The sequence below is a fragment of the Schistocerca gregaria genome, chromosome 1 (genome assembly GCF_023897955.1).
Source record: "Schistocerca gregaria isolate iqSchGreg1 chromosome 1, iqSchGreg1.2, whole genome shotgun sequence".
Classification (NCBI taxonomy): Eukaryota; Metazoa; Arthropoda; class Insecta; order Orthoptera; family Acrididae; genus Schistocerca; species Schistocerca gregaria.
This window is the reverse complement of record NC_064920.1, coordinates 136,677,210-136,689,214: the sequence shown is the minus strand read 5'-3', so window position 1 is coordinate 136,689,214 and position 12,005 is coordinate 136,677,210. Positions and strand designations below refer to the sequence as shown.

The 12,005-nt window shown below is 41.1% G+C and overlaps 1 protein-coding gene across 1 annotated transcript in view; it reads right to left on the bottom strand.

Moving 5' to 3' along the window:
• LOC126284981 (class A basic helix-loop-helix protein 9-like) overlaps positions 1-6,083 on the bottom strand; it is a 57,949-nt gene extending 51,866 nt beyond the window's left edge. Inside the window, exon 1 of the mRNA XM_049984273.1 lies at positions 5,450-6,083. The gene's annotated coding sequence lies outside the window, so the exon portion shown is untranslated. The remainder of the gene's footprint in view (positions 1-5,449) is intronic.
• Positions 6,084-12,005: the final 5,922 nt, after the last annotated feature.

Sequence of the window (12,005 nt, the reverse complement as noted above, 5' to 3'; positions counted from 1 at the left end):
TATACCATCAAACAGTGCATACCAGTACTAGGTGTAGATGCACCTTCACCTCTTACGAGTGCTTACTATTTGACGATATACATTGTATAGACCCAGAATGTGATTTTCTCTCTGCAGCGGAGTGTGCGCTGATATGAAACTTCCTGGCAGATTAAAACTGTGTGCCGCACCGAGACTCGAACTCGGGAACTTTGCCTTTCGCGGGCAAGTGCTCTATCATCTGAGCTACCCATGCATGACCCACGCCCCATCCTTACAGCTTAACTTCCGCCAGTGCCTGGTCTGTTACCTTCCAAACTTCACAGAAGTTGTCCTGCAAACCTGCACAACAGGCTGTGGCTAAGCCATGTCTCCGCAGTATCCTTTCTTTCAGGAGTGCTAGTTCTGCAGGTTCGCAGGAGAGCTTCTGTGATGGTCGGAAGGTAGGAGACGAGGTACTGGCGGAAGTTAAGCTGCGAGTCGTGCTTGGGTGGCCAAGACGAGAGCGCACTTGCCCGCGAGAGGCAATGGTCCCAAGTTCGAGTCTCGCTTCGGCACACAGGTTTAATCTGCCAGGAAGTTTCATTGATGGATGTTTTAAAGTATTCTATCCGCTGATGGCCGTAAGCCGAAACGCGTCATAAATATAAGAAAAAGGAATGTATGACCCTCACTAAAATTTTGTGTGTTTTTAGTTCTTTGACACAAAAAATTAAAACAGTCTAAAGCGACAACCGTGCCTTACAGCATTTGTTAACAGTCATATTCACATCTTCATTTTCTATTTTCATCGTTTCAGCTTATTATATTTTATACATCACATATTTAGACTACCTTATTTGAGGACCTATAAGTCCCGAATTGAAGGAATGTGCCCAACACCGTGTTTATTATTCCTGGCGTTACTGATAGCAGTGTTAAAATTGTTGCGAGAGATGTTCACTTTTTTTCTGAACCTAAACTGAGTCTCGTCAATAGCTTCTCCAGTTTCTCTTTCTTTTCATCCCTGTGTGCGTGTAGTCATCAAGCGAATATTTAGACTAAACGTCGCATACATTTGAAATCTCTGGAATGTCTTACATTCGCTATTCAAATACTGCACGTGACATGTAACATCTTCGATTCGTGTTTGCCTACCCTGAGATCCTTATTTAACAGATATTCACAATGAAAATGTTGCTTCTGATGCTTTGATAAGATTTGGAGGAATATTTATCTTCTGAACAAATGACACTGGATACTGGAACTTGTGCAGAAAAAATGACATTAGATAGCTGTGTACCGCTGAAATCACAAATAAGCATAAATGAGAGGAACTCTCAGTTTCTCGCTCTTTTCATTCTTCCATTAAACAGGAGACACGGATTTGATAAAAGTTTAAATTCTTTTAATAGCTTTGGTTGAGACCAAGCGCTGCAAAATTGTCGCACTTAACGGAAAGCCGATCACGTAGCACCATTGCCAATACGTTGATTATTCTGTTTCTGAATATATTACAAACTATTTTAGATGCAATAATACTGTTAAATTTCCAAGTAACTGCTTTAATTACTTCTTCAGTAAATTTCACTGCAGTGTAGTTTGTAAATGATAGTAACCAAACTTATCTGCCGTTAGGGCAGATGGTGATCTTGTTATACGAAAGGCAGATCGTAGTAGGAATAAGCAGCGGATGCATTCGCACTCATTGGTCACTCTCAAAAATATAACAACAGGAACAACAATGTAGATCCGCTCTTCATATGTTGAAGCATTCCTGTGTGATGACAGATTCTAAAACTTTTAACTCAGATAGAATCGACATTCAAGCTTTACATTAACCAATATTTTCTGTCACTCACACATAAACAATTCTCGCAAAATTCGGGCTCGGTTCTAGGAATTCTATTATGCGAACATACAATAAATAAATAACTTCTAAATTATTTAGAAACTTAACGACCCAACTTAATATTTCAGAAACAGTTTTAGAACAACCAGAGAGCAAGTGGTAAGTCCATATTTTCTTCCGAATGCCGACTCTCTCAGGAGATATAAAAAATCCCCATAAAAAGATCGACGAATTGTGGAACTAACTATGAGACATAATTTCGTGTGGTAGTACAAAACATGTATTCAATTGTTTTTGTAAAAAGTAAGCTATAAATCGCCAGGATAATGAATGGAACACGTCATGGTAGTTGTAATAAGATGAATAATCGCTTTGTTTTCTTGAATATGATATGGATGCTAATCAAAGGAATATATGTTAGTGTTAATATGAAGCGTAATGGATTTTTCTTTATGATTATGATGTAGAAAAAAATACTATAATTAACAGAGATTCATATTCCTGAACGCATATATTGAAAAGAAATAGTAATATCGAAAGGCCGTATTGCCACGCTCGCTTTTGTCGATCAATTGGACAAAACAGTTGACGATATAGACAATGAGAAGAGAGGCTGAAGTTATATGAAACTTCAGTAACGGCTGAACGCTGAAATGAATATAATGTAATCGAATAACATTGTTGCGGCATTCCACACTAGATGAGGAAAAAGTATCTTGATCCAATGAACCTACAATCTACACATCAGTACAAAATTGGTAATACTCAAATGTGAACACGCAGTAATACAGCATTCCATTTTTTAGACGAGATTCGTGTAAAGTAGGACGCAAAAGAGTAGCAGGAAAGTAAACAGCTGTAACACCATAAGGGACATATAGGTTTTCCAAGACCATGAGTAGAATAGAAGTACCTACAAAGTGACCTTTACAGACTAAATCACCACACAGAATAACGGAAATTATCACCAAATAAAAGTGAAGAAGTGCGCTTAGACAAATAAAACTTGGTCGGTCTCTAGTCACTCTACGATCTGAATTCCATTTAAGAGTCGTTGAAGGACGTCCAAAGTAGTTAAGAAGAAATTTTTTGCGTGATTTCCTTTCTGGTGAAATTTTCACACTAGTTGCCTTTGTACACTTACGAATACGGATATTAACCTCCACATGCCTAAGATTTAGTTATTCTTTAAAGTTATCAACGGCAAATGTTTGAGGATAATGAATGTCTCCTCACATGTGACTATACAACTGTCATGAGAACTCTGAGGGAGTAAAAGCTAGACACAGCAGAACAGAAGCAATACAGATATGGAGACGGGTGAAAGTGTGCTGTGTTTCGCAGTATAATGTCAGCTGTCGATGTGAAGCACTGTCCAAAGGAGAACCACTGACCGCAAAACAGCTGACTATTATGGATAGTGCACATTCAACCGTAAATGAGTTCGGCAACAGACCTTTGGACGACCTTACTCGTATTACGAGGAGTGTTTTTGTAACTCGAGAAAGCTGAAAGTAACTTCCTGACAATTCTTCTTCAGACCACTACCACTTGATATTCGACGCTGTAAAACAGATGGTATGAGGCACTACGTATCTCGTAGTTTCTTGATAATTGTAGTTTTGTTGATTTAATTTATGTATTCCTTTTGGGTTACCATTATTCATAAAGGTATAGACCAATGATTTCCCATAAAATCACTGTTGAAAGGGATTAATCATGGTTTTTATTCCTGACGTACTGTCTTATGACTCGTTATTTTTTTAAGTATAACTCAATTATCATTTACTTTTCCGAACTAATTTCTTTTACACCCTCTATAAATGTTTATCTATTGCTACAACCCTACCACACATTTTTCTCGCTTACTAGCTTTGACTCAATGGTACTTTTTACGAAAGGTTCTAGAAACAATTCCGTTTTGCGAACATTACCCTCCAACTAATGATAAACAGGTACCTGTCTGATAGTTTTAGGAGCACCCCTCCCTCGTTTCCATTTGATTGTTCGTAAATGGTTTGCATATAACTTCTTGTAATATTCTAGAAGAGAATGGTTTTAGAAAAAGGTGCACGAACGACGCGCATTCTTCGTCGCTGGCATGGACACAACGAAAGTGCTAAAAACTTATGATGGTAGTTAAGGCATGAAATTTCCAGATGTCATTGCGCTTAGATATACCTCTTAAGTAGACACCGTGTCAGGTTCTGTTACTTCTTTTCATGCTTTCATCGAAAATCAGTAACGTTTCTTACTCTATTCAGCAGTCTTCTCTTCACTTAAGATATAGGGCAGTATCAACGAGCGAAGAGATCTCCAATCTAGAAAAAATGTCGTATAGAAGAGTATGGAGGGGGCATTAAGAAGCTCGAAACATAATTGTTAATCAGTTAATCGACTGAATGGGCTTCAATCTCCAAGAGGGGTATGTCAATTTATGAGGTGATTATTCACCTGGTATTACTGAAAATGGAGATCGATAGTATTTTTTAGAAAGTAGTAAGCACTACTATTTCATTTTCAGCGACTTTCTATTTGCTTCTGTCTATTGTTTCAGACTACGTAATTATTCGTCGAATGGAACCTAATGCTTAGTCCATGTTTTAGCCTTCTGACTGATTTTGCAATTAGGATGCAACAACAACAACAACAACAGGCGTGCAATATATTTTTCAGTCATAAATTCGATACAAAACAGTAATTCACAATTAATTTATCACAATAACCAGTTGAAATCTCTCCGAAGTTTCCAAAGACATCTTTCTTCACAGTTAGTTATACAGAGCGTTCAGTTACTTTCTAGGTATAATTTAAACACTTTCTTCGCGTATGAATACCTGCCCTGTAATCAGAGCAATGCGCAGACTTTCAGAGACTCAGCGCTTGAACGAATTAACATTTTCAGTAAAGCGTTTCTTTTGCAATCCACCATTTCTTCCAATTCAACGGTAGTTACTATGAATTTTCCTCCTTCTGATGAAGTGACTTTGATTGTACACAAAACCATCGTGGAGAGAACAACTCTCAGTTTTACACCAAAAAATTCGGAGAAATATATATTAACGGTCTCAGCAATCGATATACTTCCTGCAAACAACAAAATCTAGCAATAAATTGCCTCTACTACAATTCGATCGGTTCCCTCCAGCGTAATAGTGTCATAAATGAACGTTTGTCGTGTTTAGTGGTGTATTTTAGTCACAATCCGCCGAAGCTTGTGAAACTTTAGTAAATTATATCCGAAGACGAAATATTTTCAGATCTTTTCAGGCTGTTATAACGGAATATTCGTTGCTGAGGACAAATGAAACTTTCTCGAAGAGATTCAATAGAAATAGAGCTAGTAAAATGTAATAGTTCATAATCCGTAAGTGGTGTGCTACTGAATACCACTTTCGGTTTCTCAATGAAGGGAGCGTCACAACTTACCTAACAAGTAAACTGTATCATGGCCAACTTTTAGATTTACAGTGATCTAGAGGTCAGTTGGTACTTACGAATGTCAATAACGCTGTCTCTCACTTATGCCACGTGGTAGAGCAATCGTTGAGTTAATGTAGATATTATTCAACGTTTTTTAATAACATGACCTGAGTATTATACGATCTAGGCACTAAGATTGAGGACTGAAGTACTTACCTCCGCTAAGAGCATATCATCATAGCTGTCGTGGAAAACTCCCCTTCGACGGTTATTATGTCCTTTGCTCAATTCGTGACTTCTAAATAAACAGCGATAAATTCACACGCATTTTTCGATCTAGGAGTACTATAGAGTTCGTTTGTCTGTTTGATCGAGGTGTGCTAACAGATCACAAGAGTGCATAGGGAGTTGAGGAGACTGTGTCAGTGTATCTACAGTTTATCAGTTAACACTCTTAAGAATTTGAGCTATCGGTTGTTTCACTAGCACAGATGATGGATATCGACTCCTTTGCACTACTTCGTTTGACTGTGAATTGGCGTACTGGGTTAGAAGCGATTATGACTGGGAGTTAGTAGCTTGTGGCGCCTAGCGGTGCACCACATCCCACAAGGCATGCTGACACGGAGACCTCTTCTGGTGTTGGCGACCCTACGGACGGAGCTGGGAAGACGTGAACGCTGCGGCGGCTCCAGCGGGTGAGCAGCGGACGGATGCAGGGAGGTGCTGCCGCGGTGGCTGCCGGGGCGGCACTGGAGCCTGCTGGAGGCGGCTGGAGCCCACTGGAGGCGGGTGGCGCCGCGGCGGCACGCGCGCAGCCCGCGGAGCGGACCGGTCCGCCCCTCCAGCGCTCCAGCGGGCCGGGCTCCAGCGGCAAAGTGAATCACTGTGCCGGGCTACCGGCGCACGTGCCTCTCCGCTGCTCCAGCGGCGGCGGCGGCGGCGGCGCCTCGTCGCGCTGGAAAACGCGACCGGCACGACCGCCCAGATTAAAGATGTCACGCGCAATTTGTGGTTCGCCGCCTCTCCCTCTGATGGGTAATCGACCCGGCCAGACGTCCGGCCGCAAATGTTCCGCCGTTCGGTCTCCCAGCTCTGGCGTGGGTGGCCGAATAGTGTCAAGGACGCTCGGCAGGCGCTGGAGCGCTGCGGCTTCTTCCAGCGAGAGCATCGCTTGCAGCAATCTTCTGAGTCGGCGGACAGCGAAGCGCCTCGCCATGTTAGGACGAATATGGTACGGCCGATGACGCAAGCAGGCAACGAGTATTGTAGTGGGGAAAATGGGTAAAGAATAAATTACGGTGAAACAAAGGTTACGCGTGAGGTGCTATTCGCAATCTCGGTACCTGAGGTTACACCGCATTACAGTTGTCGTGAAGTGCGACTTATCTAACTAAACTGTGGCGACCTCAAATTATAAAGTCGATCTTACCCCATTACATCATAGCGAACATTTTTCTCTTTATTCTCTTAAGTATTTCGACTGCCTTGGTGTAGTCTTGCATTAACGCTATGTAAAGTCCCCTAACCGCAAAATTTTTATCCATGCATAGGTATTGTAAAAATGTCTGTATGGAATGTGTGTGTGTGTGTGTGTGTGTGTGTGTGTGTGTGTGTGTGAGTGCGTATGTGTGTGTTCGTTCCATATCTTCTCCTACACCACTTTTCAACGAAACTTGGTAGACCTATGGTTCAAATGGCTCTGAGCACTATGAGACTTAACATCTGAGGTAATCTGTCCCCTAGAACTTAGAACTACATAAACCTAACCAACCTAAGTACATCACACACATCCATGCCCGAGGCAAGATTCGAATCTGCGACCGTTGCAGTCGCGCTATTCCAGACTGAAGCGCGTAGAACCGCTCGGCCATAGCAGCCGGCGGTAGCTATATCCCTTACGGTCTGGCAACAATCGCTGTCGAGGTAAGAACTACCTACCCATCTTAGCTCAGGAGATATGTCATAAACAATGAGATTCGTGAGGAACTGCCGCCTCATGTATCACGTAAACATTTATTATTTCGAGGGTACAATACCTTTCCCCAAGTTTTAGGCTGGATGCTCTTGGACACAACTTAATGTTTGGCTCTTCAGGCCTGACCCTTAGAATTTTTTTTCGCTTTATATTGGAAATATGGGACTTACCATATTTTTAAAATACTTTACCAGGCGTATGCATTGTAGAAAACGATAAATGTATTCAACTTTGCACAAAGAATGACACAGTAAATCCAACATCACTCAGATTCCAGTAAACAGCACAAAACTCGTTTACACAGATCTGCTGCCTTCTATACCGCAATGCTCGGACCACGAAATTGCTCCCCAGCCTTCTATACAACACTGCTGTGTTGTATACACAAAATCGGAGCCTTCTAAAGCTGTATTTTCTAAATTCATAGGAACAATTTCGCAGACAGTATCGACATACACAGCTAAATCCATCTACAAAATTATATCATCGTACTACACATAATTCAGGAGATATGACGACGCAAACACAGAGAGTCGTAAAAAACTGGCACATTGTTTGTGGCGTTAAATTTATTACATCTTTGCTGCTAACTCTATTTGGAATACATCTGCAGAGAGTATCCTGTTATGCCGCTGAATATACCTACACAAGTTTGTCATGGTGCGAGATATAGATCAAGAGACATGAAGCCATAAACAGTGAGATGCGAGATTTTTAAGACAATGTCCACATATGCCGCTCAATGTAGCTACAGGAATATACACTGAAGCGTCAAAGAAACTGGTATAGGCATGCGTATTCAAATACAGACATATGTAAAGAGGCAGAATACGGCGTTGAGCTCGGCAACGCCGATATAAGACAAGTGTATGACGCAGTTGTTAGATAGGTTACTACTGCTACAAAGGGGAGGCGGGTTATCAAAATTTGAGTGAGTCTGAACGTGGTGTTACAGTTGGTGCACGAGCCAAGAGACACACTTCACGAGTACACCGTGAGTATCAAATCTACGACATCATTGCGGAAAAAGATTATGCAAGAACAGAACCAACGACTACTGAAGAGAATCATTCAACGTGACAGAAGCGCAACACTTGCGCAAATTGCAGCAGATTTCGGTGCTGGACCATCAACAAGTGTCAGAGTGCGAACCATTCAACGAAACATCATCGGTATGGGCTTTCGGAGCCAAAGGCTCACTCGTGTACCCTTGATGATTGCACGACACAAAGCTTTACATCTCGTCTGGGCCCGTTAACACCGACATTCAGCTGTTGATGACCGGAAACATGTTGCCTCGGTGAGAGAGTTTCGCATTCATGGACTCTGCATGTCGTCTGGGGACTGTTAAAGCTGGTGGAGGCTCTGTAATTGCGTGGGGCGTTTGCAATTGGAGTGATATGGAACCACTGATATGACTAGGTGCCACTCTGACAGGTGACACGCATTCTGTCTGATCACCTACATCCACTCATCTCCATTGTGTATTCCGACGGCCTTGGAAATTCCAACAGGACAATGCGACACCTCACGTGTTCATAATTGCTATAGAGTGTATCCAGGAACACTCTTCTGAGTTTAAACACGTCCGGTGACCACCAAACTCCCCAGACATGAACATTATTGAGTACATCTTGGATGCCTTGCAACGTGCTGTTCAGAATAGATCTCTGCTCGTACTCTTACGGATTTATGTACAGCCCTGCAGGATTCATAGTGTCAGTTCCCTGCAGCACTACTTCAGACACTAGTCGAGTCATTGTACAACATATACTTGAAAAGATGTGATTTCACAAACACTGAGATGCGTGAAGAAAATGAAGCACGATGCATGAGGTTTTAATACGAGTTCACTTGCTCTTTACTCCTAAGGCACTCGTACAGTTAAGTCAGCTTAAGGGAATCCCTGACACCTGGCAACACTTTCTACAGCTTTCAACTGTGAAGTGCAAACGGCTGTAGGCGGTAACAATAGCCGTCTATAGAGCTTTGAAGAGTCGTAGCCATTGAGTTGCTTACAAAATCGCGCTATAGCTTCTGGACACGTCAATAAATTTTGGCTACAATCAGGTTCTAAGTTAAATGAACATTACAGAAAATTAGTATTTTTCATACTATGTTTCTTAATTTGGATACCGACTTATACATGTATGCCTTGTTCATATTTATTTGCACTTCTGTCTCATAATTTCGAAGGTGTTTTAACGAATACATGAAAATGAAATTTTTTCGGTGTTACATTACAAACATAGTTCATTTCCTTTTTTTCATTTCTGAACCGTTACGAAATGTCATGGTGGGTTCTCTGCGTTTCCTCCCTTGCAAGAGGCCGCTGAGGAGTTGATGCGGCCGGCTGCCTGCCGTGTTAGCGAGAGAGCGTCGGTCTGGCGGAGGAACCGTAATTGCGGACGTGTGGGGACGTACAGGAGGCCACGCCGTTTGTTGATGTTTGGCGTGACTCTTGTCGGATGTGATGCATCGTTAAGGCCGTGATAGCAGCAGATGTTACTGTCTTGGTTGCAGACGGATCAAAGGGAATGAGGCCTGATTGTTCATTGAAACTCCTGTCCTAGGGATGTCGTTGAACTTAAAGTAAGACGTTTTAACCATTATTTTGCGTTTTTTTGCAAGCAACTGGGTATTCCGGCACCTGCATTAATTCGGCGAAGATTATTTGTTTCGTCGGTGTGTAAATGACTGAACAAGGAGCAGTTTATTTAATGTTTACGTTATGCTCGTGTTCCGCGTGTGTTGTGTGCGAGTGTAAACTTGACTCTCACCTTTGCCTGTTGATTTTCAGCGCATCGTCAAATACTGGATGCAAGTAGTGACTTTCAATTAACTAGCTGTATTATTACTTTTCCTCGTCACGACGCGTATTAAATAGCAAAGTAGAGCTGTAGTCCTTAACTTGCTACCTTACTTGCGTGGCTTCAATAACAGAGCCTAACCTGTTAACCAATCAAGGCTTGTGGTAAACAAAGGTATTTAAGTATGCTGTCAATTTCCAATTTATTTTTTACCAATTTTTATTTGTGCTTATGCACGTATATGTATTTATATATGTATATGGGTGGAATCTAAATTTTATGTTGCTATTGAGCTGTACTTACTGTCATATTGTGATGAAAGGAACTTATTGGAGGTTAACTGTTTCCGTAAGGTATTGTGAACGGTGCACTTTCGTGTAATTCATTTTAATGTTCTAGCCAATGCGTAAACTTGCTAATTATTTTCTCTTTACATGGAGTGTGCCTACCTTGATGTTATAAGTGACTGATAGGGGAACATACAGTACAATGTGTACTCGACAACCTAATGTCACCACCAACGCCTCGGTTGACAATGGTTTCCTAAGGAAACCGATGTAGCTAGTTCTTTAGTTTCATCTTTTCATTCCTAAATGAATTTTAATAGAAAATAATACTGTTGTTTATGGTTTCCTCATTTTACTCTGGAATATTGGTCTAGACGTTTTCAAAATTTATGTGTATGTTTTACCGTACAGATCGAAGCAAAGACAAACTAAATTACCTATGTTCATGGCACTCTCAACATCATGTTTTGGAGCTGTTGATTGAAAACCTTAACATTGGAAACACGTCTAGGAATCACAAGAAGTACATCAACACAAAAAAATTATTTTCCCAGACGACTTGATTCGTTTGAAGCTGGATGAAAATGTTTCCGTATACTGTATGCTTGTGGATGATTTCTCATGGTATTTGTCTAGAATTGATCTTCACGTATAAGTCTGATATTGGTAGCCTTTACAACAATTGCGGTCCACCAAGCGGTCCATGTACTTCCAAAGCGATAGGATACTCTAATAGAGGAATAAGTTAAGTCATTGTGGTATGACTGCTCAAACTAGGTTTTATGGATCTATGGACGGCTACCGACAGCAGATGGTTCAGCATGCCTCTTGAGGATACTTTACTGGGCCTTTGCTCCATCGAGCCGCTGGCTACCGTTACGTTTTAGGGTATCAATTCTTTCCTGCCTTCGGCTAGCTAATGTTGACAACATTGTACTGTCAACGCTTTTTCTAAAGGACTAGGTTCTCTCCACCCAACAACACATCATGTACCAGCAGAGAGAAGCGATGTTGAAATTGCAGATGATAGTGCACCAATTAAAATTCATCTCGCATCTCGATTTCATGATTGTCTTATTTATAGTAATATGCATTCTCGGTCGCAATACCAGTTTCTGTAAATGCATATGCGGTACGTGCATTCACAAAACAATACGCTCTCTGTTCGTATTTGTTAGAGTTAGTATTCCTGTCTTTATTTACTTATTTATTTTTTATTTCAACGTTCTGGAGATATTTCTGCGGTACATATCTCCTGTAATGAAGATTTGTTTCGGCATTCTAAAAGGGGCGAACAATTCCAATTGTCTCACATTCCAAAGCCTAGTAAGGTCTTGTTCGCCAGATGATCTGAAGGAAGAAGCATCACGTTTATCGTCCCTTCATTATCGAGGTGCTTAGACTAGCTCAGTTTCACAAGGATGGCGGATGAAATCGATCGTGAGTTATTCGAAGTAACTATGCCAGCATTCTCTTGAAATGAATACGGACACCCAATACTAAATTTGATGCCGTCCAGCACAGATGCTAATTATCTATTTCATTACCATTAAAAGTTTAGATTTCTGGTGCAATATATCAAAACATGTTGACTTATAGAAAGCTGTTGACAATGTTGACTGGAATACTCTCTTTCAAATTCTGAAGGTAACAGGGGTAAAATACAGAGAGCGAAGCGCTATTTATAATTTGTACAG